The following is a 21,120-nucleotide window of genomic DNA, read 5'->3' as shown; positions in this document are numbered from 1 at the left end:
TATGCCCCTGAATGCCCTATACCCCTGCTAGGAAGAGATGTCCTACGTATGTTGGGGGCTAACTATCCACCTAATGGGAGACAAACGAGATGGGTGTTCCCCTAGACAGGGGCACAAGGTGATAATGGTAATGGCTGAGGAAAAACCTCCCTAGACAGAGCAAGCAACCTCCTTGGAGTAAATCCTGAGGTCTAGGCACAGGGACGGGTGGGACTAGCTGTAGGAGCCAGTCCCATGATAGTCCATCTAAAACCCGGACATACGCTGCCGTCCCAGATTTAGCTCAAATATCACAAACTAGGGTGTCCTACCTAGGCTTCATTCTCACAAGTCAGAGAAGCCTACCCTAGAAAATAAAAGAAGCCCTTTGCAGCCTCACCCATCCTAAAACTGGAAGACAGCTTAGGGGTTTCCTGAGGATGGCTGGGTTTTGCCGCATCTGGATCCCTAAATATGGTCTAATAGTGAGGCCTCTGTATGAAGAGTTGAAAGGAAAGGATGATCCTTTTGAATGGAATTCAGAATGTAAAGGGGACTTTCAGGAATTGAAAAAGCAGTTACTTCAAGTCCCTGCCCTGGCCCTCCAAGATTTAACTAAACCCTTTGACCCTTACATTCAGGAGAGAATGGGAATGGCCCTTGGGGTATTAGCTCAAAAACTGGGACCTCTTACTCAGGGTTGCATTTCTCTAAACAATCCAATCACTATATGGAAGTGCATTTGAACTCATGTGTGGTAGACCCCTTCGCCAAGCCTGAAAGGACACCTTAACTCCCTTGAAATGGAACAACTCAAGTATGCCCTCCAGGTAGGAGAAACCATGAAAGCTCTCTTGGAATATGGTAACCAAGTACTGTTCCTGCCCACCAGGAGACTAAGTGTATCTAAAAACCTGGAAAACTGGAAGCCTGCAAGATCAGCTCACTCCTTAGTGGAATGGACCCCATTTGGTGATTCTGAGACAGGAGGGAAAGGGGCAGGACACAACAGCTAGATAAATGAAGAAGGGGCGCAGCTATTAGGATGCAATAAAAACTGGCTGGAACCAAGGTGACTTCGAGAATAGTCCAGTCATTGACCTTTAGCTCATTATATCTTCATTGTAATACTAAAAAATCATACCCCTTTTTATGCCTTGACAGTCCAAGGCAGACTATAAAAGGCCAAAAAGTGGGTAGTGGCCCAATTTCTGGGAAATCCCTACCCTTCCCTGAAATAGCAAGAATATTCCTCCCACTCATTAGCATATGAAATTACTCAGCCCATAAAAACCAACAGCCACATGCCCTGGGGCCACTCTTACTTTCTGAGACAGACTGCATTCAGCCTATGGAGTGTGTATCTAAGTAAACTTGCTTTCACTTTTCTTTGGCTCACTCTTGAATTCTTTACTGTGTGATGCCAAGGACCCTCACTTGGTGGTCTGTCTTAAGGACTCTTGTGGGTCCCAGGACATGACATTTTCCTCTTCTGCAACAATGCTAACCACCCATTCTTTCCTGAAGTTGCAGGTTATCACACTGTGGTTACATCACCCTCAAGTAAAGAGGACCCCGAGCCCCAAACTCTGGAGAGACAACCTGGGGCAACGGACCCCTTTGGCTACTCATGTGAACTTCTCTCTGACCTGAAGCTTCTCTTCTGAAAAACAACAGAAGTGTTACCAGGGATATGCAGGCCATAGTAGTGTGCCTCAACATCAGGGCACACTTGCCTACAGTCAAAAGACCTAGATACCTGCATTTTCAGGAAAAATTTGCTCTTGCTAATACTTGAGCCATGTATCTTTAAATTTTTTATTTATTTATTTATGTATTTTAATTGGGCCATGTACCTTAAATTGTCTGGTGTCCCTTGTCTCCAAAAGGTTAGACAGGGAATTCCCTGGCAGTCCAGTGGTTAGGACTCAGTGTTTTCACTCCTGGGGCCCAGGTTCAATCCCTGGTCGGAGAACTAAGATCCCGAAAGCCGCGTGGCACAGCCAAAACAAAACAAGCAAACCCAAGGTTAGACAAATGGTGGTCACTCAGGGATATGCACAGTCAGGGCAAAGGCTTGGTGACAAACATATGTAAAGGTAGCTAGGGAGAAGTTCTGCTCCTCTACCCAGGGTTATGACGACTCCCCTGATCAGCAGAAAGAAGCTACATAAGTCGGACCTTCTCTCCTTAGCACCCCTCAAGAATGAGAAGCAAGACAAAAATCAGAGGAGGGATTTGTCACTGGCAAAGACCATTAACAGTGCTCAGGAAATAAAAATAGAGTCTGGGTAATAAAATAAAATCTAACGTTTTTTTCCCATTTGTCATTACTCTAGTTTCACTTGTTCATAGGCTGCCGCATGCAGAGGCATTGCACCTGGCATTTCAGACCAGAGTTCCTGGTGCCAGATGGCTTCGATGGGCGGGCTGTGAGCAGAAGCCCTTGCCTGCATGACACGGCAATTCAAGATGGTGGCAGCGACAGCGGGCTGTGTGCAGAGACGCTGCACCTTACAAGTCTGGAGGCACAGCTGCGACCAACAGGAGAGAGCTCCGCAGCTTCCCTGCTGGCCAGAACCCTATAAAGCAGCCCCGCCCATGGCCTGCGGGGAGAGCCTGTGCTCTAGAGCAGAAGCTTGCACCTCTCCATTCTCTGATCAAAGAATAAAGCTTTCTTTTGCTTATGAACCAAACTCTGTCTTTTTCAACTGTCCCAAATGACACCGGGCAGGAGGACACTTTTTGGGGCCCGACTTGAAAGCATCGGTAATAATACCAGGTATGAAACAACTGACTGATGGTATTAACAAAATTGAGCCCACTGAGCCACCCCACAGCCAGAAGATAAAATAGGAAATTGTTGAAGCCAGTACCTATGCATAGTAAGAAAACTGGCTAAAACCCAGATCCAGTAGCATTTCTGGTTGAAGTGCGGACAAGTTGCCCTAGTCAAACTCTAACACGCCCTGGATCAAGGCATAGAAAGTCACCCATAAGGGCTCTCCACTGAAACAACACTGTTTGAAGCCTTGCGTTGCCTCTACAGCCGACTAGTCACGTTGACAATCCCTATGTCTTATCCTCCAGGGGAAGGGTGGATTGGTCCCATCACTGTAGGTTGAGTGAAGACTGAGTTTCCAAGAGCAGTCACACACAAGTAGAGTGTGCTGAAACATACTAGACAGTATTTTTTTCCATTTTAAAAAAACCTTTTCTACAAAAATAAACAAATGGGACCTAATGAAACTTAGAAGCTTTTGCAGAGCGAAGGAAACCATAAACAAGACGAAAAGACAACCCTCAGAATGGGAGAAAATATTTGCAAATGAAGCAACTGACAGAGGATTAATCTCCAAAAGTTACAAGCAGCTCATGCAGCTCATGCAGCTCAATATCAAAAAACAAACAACCCAATCCAAAAATGGGCAGAAGACCTAAGTAGATATTTCTCCAAAGAAGATATACAGATTGCCAACAAACACATGAAAGAATGCTCAACATCATTAATCATTAGAGAAATGCAAATCAAAACTACAATGAGATATCATCTCACACCGGTCAGAATGGCCATGATCAAAATATCTACAAACAACAAATGCTGGAGAGGGTGTAGAGAAAAGGGAACCCTCTTGCACTGTTGGTGGGAATGTAAATTGATACAGCCACTATGGAGAACAGTATGGAGGTTCCTTAAAAAACTAAAAATAGAACTACCATACGACCCAGCAATCCCACTACTGGGCATATACCCTGAGAAAACCATAATTCAAAAGGAGTCATGTACCAAAATGTTCACTGCAGCTCTATTTACAATAGCCAGGACATGGAAGCAACCTAGGTGTCCATCAACAGATGAATGGATAAAGAAGATGTGGCACACATATACAATGGAATATTACACAGCCATAAAAAGGAACGAAACTGGGTTATTTGTAGTGAGGTGGATGGACCTAGAGACTGTCATACAGAGTGAAGTAAGTCAGAAAGAGAAAAACAAATACCGTATGCTAACACATATATATGGAATCTAAAAAAAAAAAAAAGGTCATGAAGAACCTAGGGGCAAGACGGGAATAAAGATGCAGACCTACTAGAGAATGGACTTGAGGATACGGGGAGGGGGAAGGGTAAGCTGGGACGAAGTGAGAGAGTGGCATGGACATATATACACTACTAAACGTAGATAGCTAGTGGGAAGTAGCCGCATAGCACAGGGAGATCAGCTCAGTGCTTTGTGACCACCTAGAGGGGTGGGATAGGGAGGGTGGAAGGGAGGGAGATGCAAGAGGGAAGAGATATGGGGACATATGTATATGTATAACTGATTCACTTTGTTATAAAGCAGAAACTAACACACCATTGTAAAGCAATTATACTCCAATAAAGATGTTAAAAAAATAAAAACACAACAAATTATATGTTTGAAATTAAAAAATAATATAAATAAATAAAATGCATAACCAACAAGGACCTACCATATAGCACAGGAAACTCTGTTCAATGTTACGTGGCAGCCTGGATGGGAGGGGAGTCTGGGGGAGAATGGATACATATAATGTATGGCTGAGTCCCTTTGCTGTGTACCTGAAATTATCATAACATTGTTAATCGGCTATACTCCAATATAAAATTAAAAGTTAAAAAAAATTAAAAAACCTTTTCTTACGGAAAATTTCTAACATACTTAAAAGTGCAGAAAATAGTATAATAAACCCCCAGACATTACATCAACATTCTATCATTCTTGTTTCATCTATTCTTTTTTTTCTGAAATATTTTAAAACAAATTCTAGACATCATATAATTTCCCTGTAAATATTTCAGTGTATATCTCTAACAAATAAGGCCTTAAGAAAATAATCACACAGACTCTTTCATAGGACAAAGAAGACACTTCTAAATCATTTTGTGAGGGCAACATTACCCTGATGTAAAAATCTGAAAAGGATATTTCAAGAAAAGAAAAATACAGACCAATATTCCAAGCTCACCAGTTTGCCCATTCCTTGAAATATTTAGTATTCACCATTATCAACAGCAATAATCAGAACAACAGTGTCCACCCGAAATGTTCCTGTAATCATGTTTTCTGTGAGGAGCCTGTGGTCCCTCAAATTTCATAAGGGAGATATTTATGATGATATCATGTTTACGTTCAGCCTTCAGTTTCAGGACTCAGGTGTCTTCCATCTCAGCAGCCTCCTCCAACGCTCAGTGGTTCCCTTCTTGATTTCACCACATTGTAATTCAAGTATGGTGGCCCTATCTGAATCTACCTTTCTTCTGACTTTGATGTTAATGTATTCTTTTCGTTTCCCATTTGTTTATTGGGTGGCAAACCCATGAGAAGAAAGACCCCTCTCATGAACTGGCTTAAATATCTCTCCTCTGGAAAGTTTTCTCTAAAGTCTGTTGACAGTTATTGATGCCTCCTGTCTGCTTCCTAAGTACTTTGTACATACTTCTTTTGTTGCACTTGTTATGCTGTGATTAATCTGATGTCTCCCTCATCAGACTAAATAGCCAGTGATTAACACATTGCTTGGCATAAAGCAGTTAGCTTAGTAGATGTCTGCTGAATGAAAAAGTGAATAATAAAAATGCAGAGCTAGAGTTAGTGTAGATTACTTAAGCCCAGAAGAGTGTGCCTCTATAAGTAAAATGTCTTCTAACTTCAACACACATAGAAATCAGAAAGCTTCAAAGGCCCTTACAAAAGGATAGGTATATTTTATGATTTCATTTTTAATATAATCCTTTTAAATTATAAAGGTTAAGTAGATCCTTGTTAAAAAAAAAAAAGACTCAAACAAATCAGATGTGTTAAAGTGAGAGGTAAGAGTTCTCTAAAAGGATGCTGCCAGTTTAGACTTCTTCATTAGTGTATAGTGGTGTGTATGTCCCTTGGACACTGCCTGTACTAAGCTTAATCTTTGCCAATTTGGTAAGTGAAAAACACTATTTCAATTTAAAAAAAAATTGTATTTATTCTAAGTGAAGTTGAGAATCTTTTAATATGTTTACTAACCTTTGATATTTATTTTTCTATGTTGTTTTTCTCAAAGCCACATCTCCAGTGCCTAGAACCATGCCTTGAATACACTAAGCATTCAGTAAATACCTATTGAACAACCGAATTGATTTTCTTTTTCGCCTCTTTTCCTATTGGGCTGTTAATTTTTAAAGTTTGGTGTATAAGTGCTCTCTGTATATTAAAGAAATTGGCTTTTTTATGTGACTTGTGGTGATTTTTAGGTTGTTACATTAACTGTTTCTGTTATATTTATCAGCCTTTTCCTTTATTTTATTTTTTAAAAATTCATACTTATCTGTTTATTTTCAGTGAATTTTTAATTCTGGAATAATTTTATTTATTTTATGTTATTATTATTTATTTTTTAAATTGAAGTATAGTTGATTTACAATTAGTCTTTTCCTTTATGACTTCTGGATTCTATGGCAGGCTCAAAAGGGATCTTTCACTCCAAGGTTAAAAAATAATCTATGTTTCTTCTAGTACCTTTAAGATTTTATTTTTCCATTTGACACAGTTTTGCTGCTTTGGCTACCCAGAGGAACACCCCATCTTTTTGAAAATCTCCTTCCCCCTCTACAAGCCCATGTGCTGGTAGTGGATGTCTATCAGAATCCATTGTTCCAGTGACTTCCCTGGTGGTCCAGTGGCTAAGACTCTGCACTCCCAATGCAGGGGGCCCAGGTTTGATCCCTGGTCAGGGAAATAGATCCCACATGCATGCTGCAACTAAGAGTTCGAAGGCCGCAACTAAAAGATCCCGCATGCAGCAACTAATACCCAGCGCAGCCTAAATAAATAAACATTAAAAAAAAAAAAAAAGAATCCATTGTTCCAGTTCAGCCAGCTGGGGACCAGAAGATCCTGTACATATATAGGAAAAGTACCCCAGCATAACTATAGATACCCAGTAGTTTCCAGTCAGCTTCTGGGTTTCTCCCTGAATGCATTAATGTATACTTTAACTATTTTTTAATGGTATAGCTTTGTTCTGTGTCAGAAGTCTTGAAAAATTACAGTAAAGGTCTAAACCAAGGCTGCACTGACCTTTCAGTCTGCTGGATAGCCCATTACCAGCACGAATTCAGTGTCTCCCTGTGCCTCTCACTCCAGACCTGGTTCTCATTGACTGACTCCTTTTCACTAACTTTCCCTCAAATTTACAAGTTGAGTCCAGAGGCAAGAAAACAGAGAACCACAGAACCACAGTTCCTAAGGAAAAAGATGGAACACACAGATGCTTCCTTCTGGTTAATGTCCCCGTCCTCTGGGAACTCTGCTCTAATATGTTTTTACAATCCCAAAAATGGAGTTTGGTAGGGCAAAGGGTACTGTGGAAAGTGTGTTGTTGACTGAAATGGAACGAAGTGTCTCCTTGAGTGGCGAGGCCTAGCACTGCCATCTCTCTGGTGAAGGAAGAGCCTGAAAAACAGAGAGGACTTCTAAGAGTTGACTGTGGTGGAGAGGATGCTGGAAAACTGCCTGAATGTTTCATGCTTTTCACTTTTTTTTTTTAATTGAAGTATACTTGATTTACAATGCTGTACAGCATTGAAGTATAGTTAATTACTGCTGTACAGCAAAGTGATTCAGTTCTCTGTGCTATACAGTAGGACCTTGTTGTTTATTATGCTTTTCATAGAATAAGTGGACCTGTTAAGAGCTAGCTGGATTTGGTCCTCTTGGAGCAAGGGGTTTGCTCTCCCTGGGACTTGGCTTGAGCACATATCAATGGGAGACAAGCACATGGAAGCTCTTCTAGACCCTGCCCAGTATGCTCCCGACATGGGGAAAGAAAACAGGCTGGTGGTAGAAACAACCTAGAACCCTTGATTGAGTTTGTCTCTTGCTTTAAAACTTGAGGGGAACCTGTCTTCTCCTTCAGAGTCCATTGTGCCATGCATGGTTCAGTTCCAGCCTTCTTTGTCATGTCACTTCTAGCACTGGCATGAAGTCAAACTGGTTTCTCCCCTTTGTTAGATCTGACACACAACATTCCCCAGGCATACATTGCCTGCACTGGCAAAGAGAAGAGATGATGAGTAGTTATTCATCCTGTCCCTGACATCTGTCCAGATATGGTCCAGATTTATGGGGTATGAATTCAGATAAGGATAGGCCTGGGACATGTACAGGTACTTAAGGTTGCTAGGGACCAACTAAGGAATACTCTCTCAGCCTCACAGGACCTTTAGATTTGGGCTAGAACCAGACTGGTCTCTGGGCTGTCCTATTATCACTTTCTATTTGAGTTCAGTGATAACCTTGCTGGGATTATTCTGAACAGCTAAAATGTGGACACATCCACTAACAGATAAATTTAAGAACACCTCTAGTTTTTGTTTTTGTTTTTTTTTCATTTTGTTTTGTTTTTAGCATTGTCTAGGAAAAAGAAGGGGGCCCTGGAGGATGCTGCTGGGGAGATCTGGTCTGTTCCTTTTCTTTTCTATTTTACAGCTTTATTGAGATACATTCACATACCGCACAATACATCAATTTAAAGTGTACAATTCAGCAGTTTTAGTATATTCACAGTTACATGCAACTATCACCACAATCAATTTTATTTATTTATTTATTTATTTATTTATGGCCGCTCAGCGCCGCATGCAAGAACTTAGTTCCCCAACTAAGGATCGAACCCGTGCCCCTTGCAGTGGAAGCGCATAGTCTTAACCACTGGACCACCAGGGAAATCCCCACAATCAATTTTAGAATATTTTCATCACCTCAAAAAAGAAACTCTGTACCCTTTAGCTATTACTGCCTCTTCCCACACCCTTCCCTGCCCTAAGCTATCACTGATCTACTTTCTATCTCTATAGCTTTTCCTATTCTGGACATTTCACACGCATAGAATCATGTAATATGTAGTCTTTTGTGACTGACTTCTTTCAGTTAGTGTAATGCTTTCAAGGTTCATTCATGTTGCAGCATGTGCCAGTACTTCATTCCTTTTTATTAATGAATAATATTCCATTGTATGGATATCCCACATTTGTTTACCCATTCATTGGTTGATGGACATTTAGGTATACCTTTGGCTATTATGAATAATGTTGCTATGAAAATTTGTGTACAAGTTTTTGTGTGGACATATGTTTTCATTTCTCTTGTGTCTAGACCTAGGAGTGGAGTGCTGGATCAAATGGTAGCAATGTACTTAACATTTTGAAGAACTGCCAGAATGTTTCCAGAGTGGCCCCACCATTTCACACTGTTATTGTCCTTTATTTCTTGTGTCCCACTTACCCACATGGTAAGTTTTCATATTCTTCGGACTTCAAGGTAGAAACTGAGGCTACCACTTCAGATAAGATATATGAAAGCTCAAACTACATGGAAGACATTATCGGCATCAGAACTATCCGCTGCACCTACCTCTAAGGCAATATTAAATATTATCCTTCTATAGATATTTGAACACATCCTCATAACAATCTAACTCTCCTGGTTATATCTTTCCTATTACGAAATAACCACAAAGGAGAAAAGAAGCTAAATATGTAAAACTATTTGTAAAACTTTCTGTCAGTCATGTTTTATACGCTCATGGCTAAATTTATTTATCCTTTTTACATCATCCTTCTTGCCAGGCTTCTGACTCTAGCACCAGCTTAAAAGGGGTCTGTTGTCATTACCACTAAATATATTGAATTTTTTTTGTACTTTGTTTTACCTACTGTCTTAAAATTCTGGCATGCCCTAAGGAGTTAAAAATCTTTGTATTGTGCCTCAGAGCTTTTCACCAGAATGCTCTGAATTTCTTTCACATATCTTGAGTCAAGTCCTGGATTTACTAATGGACTAGTTTTGTGATTTTAGACTTAATCTCCTTGAGGTTCTTTTTTGTCATCTATAAAGCAGAGATGTTCATACTATCACCTTTATAATATCATATGAGATGATGAATATAAACGTAAATATATAACATTAATACCAGATACATGTGAAGTTTTTTTTAAATCTCTCCTTGCAATCAGTTTAGCTCTGCCTGTCTTATCTGTAGATGTTAAATGCTGAGAAACTTAATGTGGAAGATACTATTTAGGGTTAGTAGTTATTTGCTATTTCCCTCAACTTGGCCAGATTGCTTTTCTAGAAAGAAAACAAATATTTTTAGTAATGAGCTTCTCTAATTAATTCTTTATATTTCTCAAAGATTCTCCCACAGCTGCTTTGTTTTCCTTTTCAGAGGAAGGACTTTCCTGATGACACTCATTCTAAAACTGTCAGGACATTCCATCCTCCACTCTGAATATGCCTCTCTTCCAGTATAACTTTGGCTGTACCATGATTACCATGTGGTAAAATTCATTTCACTATTTCAATTGGGATAGTTCCTTCATCAGATATTTCTTAAGTGTTCACTACCAACTTACATTTGTGTGGAGTTTTTTTTGGCTGTTATTATTCACAGAGCACTTTTATTTGAAGATGCATATACCCTATGACTCAACAGTTTCAGTAGTAAGTGTATACCCTAGAAAGACTCCCGTAGGTGCACAAGAAAGATGTGCAATATAAAAGAGAAGACAACTCTTAACAGTTTGTTTATTACTATGTAAGGTTAAATAATATTTGAGAATGTCAAGTAATTAAGAATAAATCTAACGAAAGTGGTCTGAGGCTCCTACAGGAAAAACTATAAAATGTTATTAAGAGGTAGTAAAGAGGCTCTAAACAAAACTAATAAATGTAGAGCTACTATGTTCACAGATAGGAAGATTTAATATCATGAAATGTCAAAGCTCTCTGAATTGATCTATGGATTCAATGAGATACAATAAAACTGCCAACCACATTTTTCATTAAAATTGATAAAATGATATTAAATTTAAATGGAAGAATAAAGGACCAAAAAATAGCTGAACATTTCTGAAGATGAAGGGAGAATGACTTGCCTACCAAGTATCAGAACTTATTTTGAAATTGTACTAATTAAGACAATGTGACATTGGCACAGGGACAGACAAGTTGACCAATGGAATAGAATAAGTCCAGAAACAGACCATCATAATGTAGAACTTTAGTAAAAAACAGAGACAGCATGTCAAAGCAGTGAGAAAGGAACGATCAACATTTCAATAAATGGATTTGGAAAAAATGGATCTCTCTATGCAAAAAGATGAATTGGATATTTACTTTTCAACATATTAAAAAATTCCAGGATTAAAGATCTAAGTGTTGAAAAAAAACACCTCAGTAGAATATACTGGTGGATTTTTTTTTTTTGATTGTGGAATAGGGAAAGATATCTTAAGCAAAACATTAAAAACATTTGATTTAGAAGAGAATATTGATAAATTTGGCTATTAGAATTGAGAACTTTTCTTTAAGGGACATTGAAGAAAGCCAAAAGATAAGTAGCAAACTGGAGAAAGATATTCACAATAGGCAGAAATAGCAAAGGATTTGTATCAAGAATAAATTAAGAACTCTTTCAAATCAATAAGAAAAGCGTGCGCACACACACACCTAATAGAAACAGAGGCAAAAGACATGAACAGGGATTTCACAGAAGAGCAACACAAATGGCCAATAAACGTTTGAGGAGCTGTTCAACCTTATAAAATTTTGGAGAGATAGTAATCCACAATCTCTCTTTTTTATTGCTGGTGAGAGTGTATAATTGCACAACTACTTGGGAATATAGTTTCCAAATAGTTTTAATTATTTTCTTTACTTGAGCACTTGCATATTTATGATCCTGTAAGTCTACTATTATGTATATGCCAAAGAAAACATCTTGGACATGCATGCGCAAGACAGGACAGATACAAGACTGTTCAGACCAACACTATTCATAACAGTGAAAACCTGGAAAACAACCCAAATGCCCATCAGTGGGAGAGTGGGTAAATAAACTATGGTATAAACAAGGTAATATTATACAACAGTAAAAATTAATTAAATAGGGCTTCCCTGGTGGCGCAGTAGTTGAGAGTCCGCCTGCCGATGCAGGGGACGCGGGTTTGTGCCCCGGTCCGGGAAGATCCCACATGCCGCGGAGCGGCTGAGCCCGTGAGCCACGGCCACTGAGCCTGCGCGTCTGGAGCCTGTGCTCCGCAACGGGAGAGGCCACAACAGTGAGAGGCCCGCGTACAGCAAAAAAAAAAAAATAAATAAATAAATAAATAAATAAATAATCTATAGAGACAGAAAGGTTAAGTGGTTACATGGGTGGAGGTGGGGCTTCGGGATGGGGAGTGAAGCTCATAGCTCATGGGGATGGGCATTTCTTTTCCAGGAAAGGAAAATGTTCTAAAATTAGATTATGATGACGGTTGCACAACTCTGTGAAGATACTAAAAAACATTGAATTACACACATTTCAGTGGATGCGGTTTTGGGTATGTGAATGAAATCCCAATAAAGCTGTTTTAAAAACTACCAGCTCCAGTGACACCTAACAGTTTTATCAACATTAAGTGGAAAAGGTAAGTCCCAAAAGACTACGTATAACAGGATACCCAGACTTCCCTTGTGGCGCAGTGGTTACGAATCCGCCTGCCGATGCAGCGGACACACGTTCGAGCCCTGGTCCGGGAATATCCCACATGCCGTGGACCAACTAAGCCCGTGCGCCACAACTACTGAGCCCGTGTGCCTAGAGCCTGTGCTTTGCAACAAGAGAAACCACCGCAGTGAGAAGCCCATGCACTGCAACGAAGAGTAGCCCCCGCTCACGGCAACTAGAGAAAGCCCGTGCACAGCAACGAAGACCTAATGCAGCCAAAATAATAAAAAATTTTTAAAAATTAAAAAAAAAAGTAAACTAAATAGAAAGAAGCCAGTGACAGACTTCTGATGTGTCATGAACCAAAGATTATGATCAATCTGTTTTTGTGAATCTGAAGTCCCCCCAAATTAAAAAAAAATAAAAATATAAAATAAATTAAAGCTACACATATTAACATGGATAAGCCTCAAAAACATAATGTTGACTGAAAAGAGCAAGTGAAGATATATATAATTTTTATGAAGATATATATACATATAAAACATGGATGGGTATTGTTAATAACAAATTCAGGATAGTGGTTATCTCTGGGAGTGGTAAGAGAGGAGAAAGGGAATAAAAAGGGCTACATATGGCATCAGCTATATTTGTAATGTTTTATTAATAAAAACAAATATGACAAAATATTAAGATTTGACAAATCTGGTGGTGGGTACACAAATGTTTGTTATATTTTTCCCTATATTTTTCTTTGTGCTGGTATATATTTCATAATTTTAAAATAAATGAGTGATAGCATCAAAGATTACAGATAGACAACCAAGTCAGTAAAGCAAATTAAATTGATAAGAGCAGACGTTTGGTATAGTGTAAGAATACAGAACTTGGCCTCTGAAGACCTGGGTTTGAGTCCCTGCTTTATCACTTACTATCTGTGTGAGCTTGAACAAGTTACTTAATTACCTAATCAAGTTAAGCCTCAGTTCCCTTTTCACAAAATGGAAATAAAGGGCTTTCATGAAGGCTAAATGTGTATTGCTCCTAGAGCACTGCCTATAGGTGCTGACAAAATGTTAGCTATTATTATGTTTTTGTGCTTTCAAAACAGCATTTACTCACCCATGCTAATTAGAACAAAAACCATCTCAGCAAGAGTGACAAATTCAAACAAATAAAAATCTTTTATTGTAGGAACTGCAAGCTCAAATATCTGCAGAAGTTGGGCAGTTGTGGAAAGTGTCAGTGGATTGGGTTTAAGTAGTGTCACCAGTAGTAATAGGGACTCTGGTGAACAGGAAAGCATATACCATGCTTAAAGGGAGAAGCTACAGTTCACTTCCATTCAGCTATTGGACCAGTGTTGTTATTCTTAGTTTTCAAAAAAAAAACCCTCAAACAAAACAAAACACACACCTGGAGGCTGGTTATGGCCAAAGACCACCAGTTTCTGGCCCTTGCTTTAATGTTTAAAGTGTGTATGCTGCAGATACCAGGCAGAATGCACTTGCTCTTCACCTCCCTGTTTTCCCTGGAATTCCAGAGAGCAGTTAGGACGGTGGGAACTCTCCCTTTTCCGGATGGAGCTGATGGTTGGTGGGGGCAGTTTCACGGTTATTACTGCTCATATAGTGGCCATCTCCGCTACATCTGAGAAAAGGTTATGTTGATACTTCTGGCTCCTCTCAAGTGAAGTCCCCCTATGTCTCCTGTGATTTCAACTTAGCTAAGGAATTTGAGAAGAGTGTGTCTTAAAATAGTTTTGTACTCTCATGTAAGTTCCTGCATATCCCTAATTTTATCAAGACCAGAATCCATGAACCAGTGGACTAGTTGCTGTGGTTATAAAAAACTGTCCAAAGTGAAGAAAACCAGGAGAACATTGTGATTCCAAAGTTAAGGGAAGACGGTATTTCAAGAATGGAGATGAATACAGTTGAAAAGTTAAGTGGAATTAAAAAAAAATTTAACTTTTTATTTTGAACTAATGTTAGGCTTACAGAGAAGGTGCAAAAAAGATTTCCTGTATTATTTTCACCCAGCTTCCCCAGCGTTAACATCTTACATAACCTTAGTATAGTTATGGAAACAAGGGAATTAACATTAGTACAATATTACAAACTAAATTAGAGACCTTATACAAATGTCACCAGTTTTCCCACCAATGTCCCTTTTCCTTTACAGGATCCTTTCCAGGACTCTACATTAGATTTACTTGTTATTTCTTCCCAGTCTCTAGCAGTCTGCAGTTGTCTTCAGGTCTTTCCTTGTCTTTCATTATCTTGACAGTTTGGAAGAGTATTGATCAATTCTCTTTTGGAAAGTCCCCCAATTTCAGATTGTCTAATGCTTTTTTCATGATTGGAATGAGATTATACATTTTCAGCAAGAATACCACAGAAATGATACTGTCCTTCTCAATGCAAAATATCAAGGGGTTCATGATGTAAATATGTCTTGTTACTGATGATGTTTATCTTGATCACTTGGTTAAGGTGGTTTGCTGAGTTCCATCATTATTTTTTAAAATTAATTAATTAATTAATTTTTTTGCTGCTCCGGGTCTTCGTTGCTGTGCGTGGGCTTTCTCTAGTTGCGGTGAGTGGGGTCTACTCTTTGCTGCGGTGTGCGGGCTTCTCATTGTGGTGGCGTCTCTTTTTTTTTTTTTTTTTTTTTGCGGTCCGCGGGCCTCTCACTGCTGTTGCCTCTCCCGTTGCGGAGCACAGGCTCCAGACGCGCAGGCTCAGCGGCCATGGCTCACGGGCCCAGCCGCTCCGCGGCATGTGGGATCTTCGCAGACCGCGGCACAAACCCGCGTCCCCTGCATCGGCAGGCGGACTCTCAACCACTGCGCCACCAGGGAAGCCCAATGGTGGCTTCTCTTCTTGAGAAGCACAGGCTCTAGGTGCGCGGGCTTCAGTAGTTGGGGCATGCAGCCTCAGTAGTTGTGGCTCATGGGCTCTAGAGTGCAGGCTCGGTAGTTGTGGCACATGGGCTTAACTGCTCCGTGGCATATGGGATCTTCCCAGACCAAGGATCAAACGCATTTCCCCTTCGTTGGCAGGCAGATTCTTAACCACTATGCCACCAGGGAAGTCCCTCACCATTATTAAGTTACTATCTTTCCCTTTGTGCTAAAATGTATCTTGGGTGAAACACTTTGAATCTATGTAAATCCTGTTTCTCCTCAAATTTTCACCTACTAATTTAGCATCCATCTGTGGATCGTGTCTGCAAGTTATTACTGCAATGTTTGCCTAGTGGTGATTTTTGTTATCCCTCTTTCCTTCTCCATTTATTAATTGGAATTCTACTCTAAGAAAGGGTTGTCCCTTTTCTCCCATCCATTTAAATAACCAATTATTTGTTTGTATCAGTATGGATGCATGAATATTAAAAATAAATACCATGGGTCCATGGGTCATAATGCAATATTGTCATTTTTATTTTGTTGCTTTGGCCATTAGGAGCTCTTTCAGATTGGCTGCTGTGTTCTTGTGACATCCTTTTTTAAGCATTATTTCCTGGCACCACAATATATTCCAGGCTCATCTGGTAGTTTCCCTGCCTCAGCCTAGGAATCAGTTATTTCTCCAAGGTTCTCCTTGTTCTTTTTATTGGAAAATGGTGTTTAGAAATCAAGATCTGGATGCTAGGTATCCTCATTGCTTCTAAATACTCTCAGCAGACAGAACTAGGAAATATGTTTATTAATTCACACATACACACCAATCTAAATTTCTGTACCTATTTTACATATATTAAAAACCATGAGTTTATACAGATACCTCAGAATCCAATCCAACACCACAGCCTTCATTTTAGCTTTCCCCTCTTCCTTACTTAATAACTTTTTTCTCCAACAGTGAGAAACACAGCTTATGATCTACAATATATTTGCTTAATTCTAACATGCATACTGGAGAGAAATACTTACGATGTGGATCACAGAATTTATGTACAGTTCAGTTGGTTTATTCTTAGGTATCCAGTCAAGATACTGTTTTCCTCAGTACTTAGGTGAGTTCTTTTCCTCCCCACCCCTTGTAGAGTCGCTGTGTTACTCATCTGTAAAACAGTCAAGTTCATTCCTTAGTGTTTATATTCAGTTTTGGGTCTTTCCTCTACCCTGACACATAGTGGGTTTTCTTTTTGTTTATTGCTTTATTATTGGAAATAAAATACATATCCTAAATTGCACAGTTCCCTCAAAATTATCATTAAATGATCTGTTTCCTTTATTTTCTAATGTATTTTAAACATTACCCTAATAAAATTAAATATTGCATATTGAATGATTTTTCTTAATATTATGAACAGTTTTTAAAGAAAGCCAAAGAGATTCCTTTATTTGGATAGAAAACAGAAAATGTTACAATGAACTGTAAAATAAAATCAAGATATTTCTAGAAAACATTAAATCTCAATTTAAATCCAAATTACAAAGAAATTGTGGATTAAACTTTATGTGAGGTACTAAATCTCTGAGGCAAAGAATGTACAAAGACCTTCAATCAATAATGCAAGATTAGGGAATTCCCTGGCACTCCAGTGGTTAGGACTCCGAGCTTCCATTGCAGAAGCCCGGGTTTGATCCCTGGTCCGGGAATTAGGATCCCACAAGCCACGCAGCAAGGCCAAAAAAAAAATAAAAAAAAGAATGCAAGACTGTATTAGAGATGAGAAAAAACTGGACTTTAATGTGAAAGTCATAGATGAAAGATGAGAGTTGTACATCAAAAGTTCTAGAACAGAACTGGGGGGGGCAGGCAGAATAATAGCCTTCCCCCAAGGATGTCCACAAAACCTGTGAATATATTAGGTTACAGACAAAGGGGGATTAAGGTTGCAGGTGAGCTAAAAGTTGCTAATCAGTTGATTTTAAAATAGGGAGCTTATCCTAGATTATCTGGGTGGGCCTGTTGTAGTCACAAGGATCCTTAAAAGGGTAAGAGTTGGTCAGATATCACATGAGAAGGACCCAACCTACCATTGCTGGCTTTTAGATGGAAGAAGGGAGCCAGGAGCCGAGGAATGCAAGTAGCCTCTGGAAGCTGGAAAAGGAAACAAATTCTTCCCTTGAGCCCCCAGAAAGTAAGGCAGCCCTGCCAACACCTTGATTTTAGCCCAGTTTGAGACCCGAGTCAGACTTCTGACTTACAGAATTGTAGGATAGTAAGTCTGTGTTAAGCCACTATATTTGTGGTAATTTGTTAGCACAGCAACAGAAAACAAATACAACAGACAACCTATACGTCTGAACTTTAAAGGACCATACAACTTGGTCCCTCCGCAGCTCACTGACTTTTCCCCCTTTATTCTTTTCTTTTTGATTTATGCTCCAATCAGCTGGTTGTTACTCAAATATTATCGTAGTTGGTTTTAGGTGTTTATGTTTTTGGGTATGTGAAACATATGGTTCTAAGAGACAGTCCTATATAAAAATATCTGCCACTCCTTTGTCGATCCTGCTACCTTGTTCCAATCCTCCCCTTCTTGCCACCCTTCTCACATAGGACATCATTCACCTTAACTTCTGGTTTATCCCTCCCCTGACAAATGAGCAGGTATTTGTGTGTTTTATGTCCCCTTCTTTCTTTCACAAAGGGTGTATATTATACTTTTGCCTTTAAGCAAAACTAACTTCTCAAAGTCCAGCGAATTTGGCACAAGGCGGCTACTTAGTGACCTTAAGCAAATGCTGTTCTGCTTACGTGCTAAGGGCCAGGCTGAAATGAATTAAAACATGAGACATGAGGGAACAGAAATAGAATAGTTAACTTTCAGTAAGTTCTTCTAATCCTTATCTGCAGTTAGGCTCTACACTAGGTACTTCTCATCACAGATGCTGGTAATTGAATTGCATTAACTTTAGTAAATGTGGGTAGTAGGGGTCGCAAACTATGGAGTTGGCACAGACAAGTCAAATTATTCCCTTTTCAGAGGCTCACTGGGTGAGTGTTAGAATAGGGAGGCATTTCTGATGACAGGTCTGTGTGTTCCCAAGTACTTGAATCCTAAAGCCTTCACCTTGGCGCCTTGCACAAATATGCCACAGCATCACAGTCTTGGTCGCTGAGCCTAAAGTGGAGCCCCAAACTACTGTTACGAGAGGTTCCACGGAGCATGCACTTCCCCACAGTATACAACCCCACCCAAAGGGGCCAAAAACAGGATAAAATATCACACCCGAGCCTATACTTTCCCTCAGGTGAACTCAGCAGTGTTTGGTAGCCCCTAACAAACTAATCACAAGCACCCCCCCAAGCTCCTGCCTCAGGGAACGAATATTCCCAGGATCCCGTGCCGTTTCGACTGACGTTACTTCCGGGAAAAGTAACCTTTCTTTGGCGGTTGCAGACCTGGAGAGGTCTCGCGACATTTGCTCCCGCGAGATCTGCTTGCTCACTCTAGCGATGACATCCTCCTCCTCCTCCCCGCCGCCTTTCGGCAATCTTCGGCAGTCCCAGCCCCGACCAATCTGCACTCAGATGGCATGGATCAGGATCTCCCCCCGAACCCCGGTCCGCGCGGGGCGTCAGGCTGTAGCGGCGGGGTGCGAGCTGCACGAGGCCGACCGCAGCTGCACTGCGGACGGCCACGGGCTGGCGACGAGCAGTGAGCGTGGGCGGGGCAGCGGTAAGCCCGCTGAGTAGCGGCTCGATTGTTCTGGCCTGGCTATGGCGCCTCTCCTCCCCCCCGCCATGGCTCCCCGTGTCCCTGCTCCGCTCCTCTCAGTGAGTGAAAGTGGCCGCCGCCGCCGCCGGCCCAGCGCCCGCAGCCGCCTCAGCGCCGCCGCCATCTTGGGGTCCCAGGAGCCGCCGAGGGAGCGAGCTAGGAGCGTCCACGCCCAACGCAGTCACCGTCCCACGGCCTCAGAGAGCGAACCGCAGCTCCATCGTCGGCGGGGCGACCCCCCCCTCCGGACCCCGCCCGCACCCCGCCCCCCCTCCGCCGCCGCCGCGGCGGCGGGGCCCGGCGGCCCGAGGTGAGGCGACTAGACGTGGGCGGGCAAACGGAGGGGGGGGGTTGTGTAGGCCCCGTTGCGCCCCTCTCTGTGGGCGACGACTGGGCCGCGTCTTAAAGGGGCCGTCGCCCCCGGCCCTTGGATTTGTTGGGGTTAGTAGGGAGGATGGGTGTGGACACTCCCCGAAGGCTTGGGACCTCAGGGACGTGGGCCTCGTCCTTCCCCTCTCCTACCTCTGGAGACCCAGGGTCACGCGGTGACCTCAGACAGCTGAGGAAGCCCGTGGGGCGCCCACACGTGGGGAGTGTGTTAGACCAGGTGCACGTGGGACCCGGTGGGGCGGTGTCGGGCTAACACGTGTGTGGGTTTGGGGTGGGGAGGGGCAGGGCGGGGGCTGGTTGGGCTCGAGTGGGAACCTGGTGAGGGTTGCTGTGTCTGTCCTTTTAAACAAATGAGCCAGAGGGCTTGATAGTGTGTCAGTTTATGGTGAGCAAGTTGGGATCTGGGTGAATGGTGCATGCTGCTCGTTGGTGTTGGGTGGGGGCAGCCTAACACGTGCACAGACTTAGGAGTGTGTAGGTGTCACCCCTTCTAGTGTTTTTGGCTTTTGTAGGGCGTCTAGGCAAATGTCATCCAGTTTGACGTTCCTTCTTGAGCTTGCTGTTGAAAACTACTTCCGTAAGTGGAAGCCCCCTACAGTTTAGGAGTGGGAGATTCTAAGAAGGCACTCACTATTTTAGTTTAACGGCCAACTGTGCCGAATTCTTTGATTCGAACACTGTCTAGTTTTATGTTCGTGTACTTGTTGGTAGAATGGGAGAAAAAATAGGAGGTTGACTTTGCTAACATCACAGGTAACCAACTTACTTTTCTAGTCGATGACTTTCATAATTTAATTTCCCAAGGAAATTTTCACTGTGGTTTACAAGTGGTGGCTTTTTGTTATTTATCTTTAAAGTAACACCTTTATTGAAGTATAATTCACATACCGAAAAGCTCAGCCTTTTAAAGTGTACAGTTCATGATTTTTAGTATACTGATAGATTTGTACGGCTGTCACTGCTCTGTAACATCACTCCAAAAAGAAGGCCCCCTTAGCAGTTACTCCCCACTTCCCTTCCCCCAGCCCCTAGCAACCACTAGTCTCTTTTCTGTCTTTGTAGATTTGCCTATTCTGGATCTTTCGTATAAACAGAATCATACAATATGTGTCCCTTTGTGGCTGTCTTCTTTCACTTAACCATGTGTTCAAGGCTCATCCATGCTGTAGCATGTATCAGCACTTCGTTCCTTTTTATTGCCAAATAGTATTCCAACTCTGGTTGTGTTTTATGCTTGAAATTCTCAAGCTCTTCCTATAAAACATTAAGTTGAGATTATTATATATGGTAAACGTTGCATACTTACCAGATTCTAAAATGAATTTGTACTTTTAAGGATTAAATTCCATTATTTTAGTTTACTATGTTCTTTTCCTCTGCATTTTGTTTCAGAAGAATCAGAATCAATTTTTAAAGGTCTGTGTTTTTTAATAGGAAATAACTAACTGTAAAGAGCACAAATATTAGAAAGTTTATGACTAATAAAAACGTTTTGAGTACATCAAGGTGGAAATGTGATAAAGTCTCAGCAACAGAGCATAAACTATGGTGTTACAGCTTCACTTAGTGAAAGTTT

General features: G+C 41.1%; 1 long non-coding RNA gene across 1 annotated transcript; it reads right to left on the bottom strand.

Annotated features, from left to right (window-relative positions):
• Positions 1–16,244: 16,244 nt before the first annotated feature.
• Positions 16,245–19,791, bottom strand: LOC309819105. Its single transcript, XR_014296408.1, has 3 exons — positions 19,677–19,791; positions 17,467–17,530; positions 16,245–16,544 (listed from the first exon to the last, which is right to left on the bottom strand). It is a non-coding gene; the product is annotated as an uncharacterized lncRNA (long non-coding RNA).
• Between the last annotated feature and the right edge of the window lie 1,329 nt (positions 19,792–21,120).

This window comes from Grampus griseus (genome assembly GCF_964374135.1).
Source record: "Grampus griseus genome assembly, chromosome: 2".
Lineage (NCBI taxonomy): Eukaryota > Metazoa > Chordata > Mammalia > Artiodactyla > Delphinidae > Grampus > Grampus griseus.
This window is presented reverse-complemented; position numbering and strand designations above follow the sequence as displayed.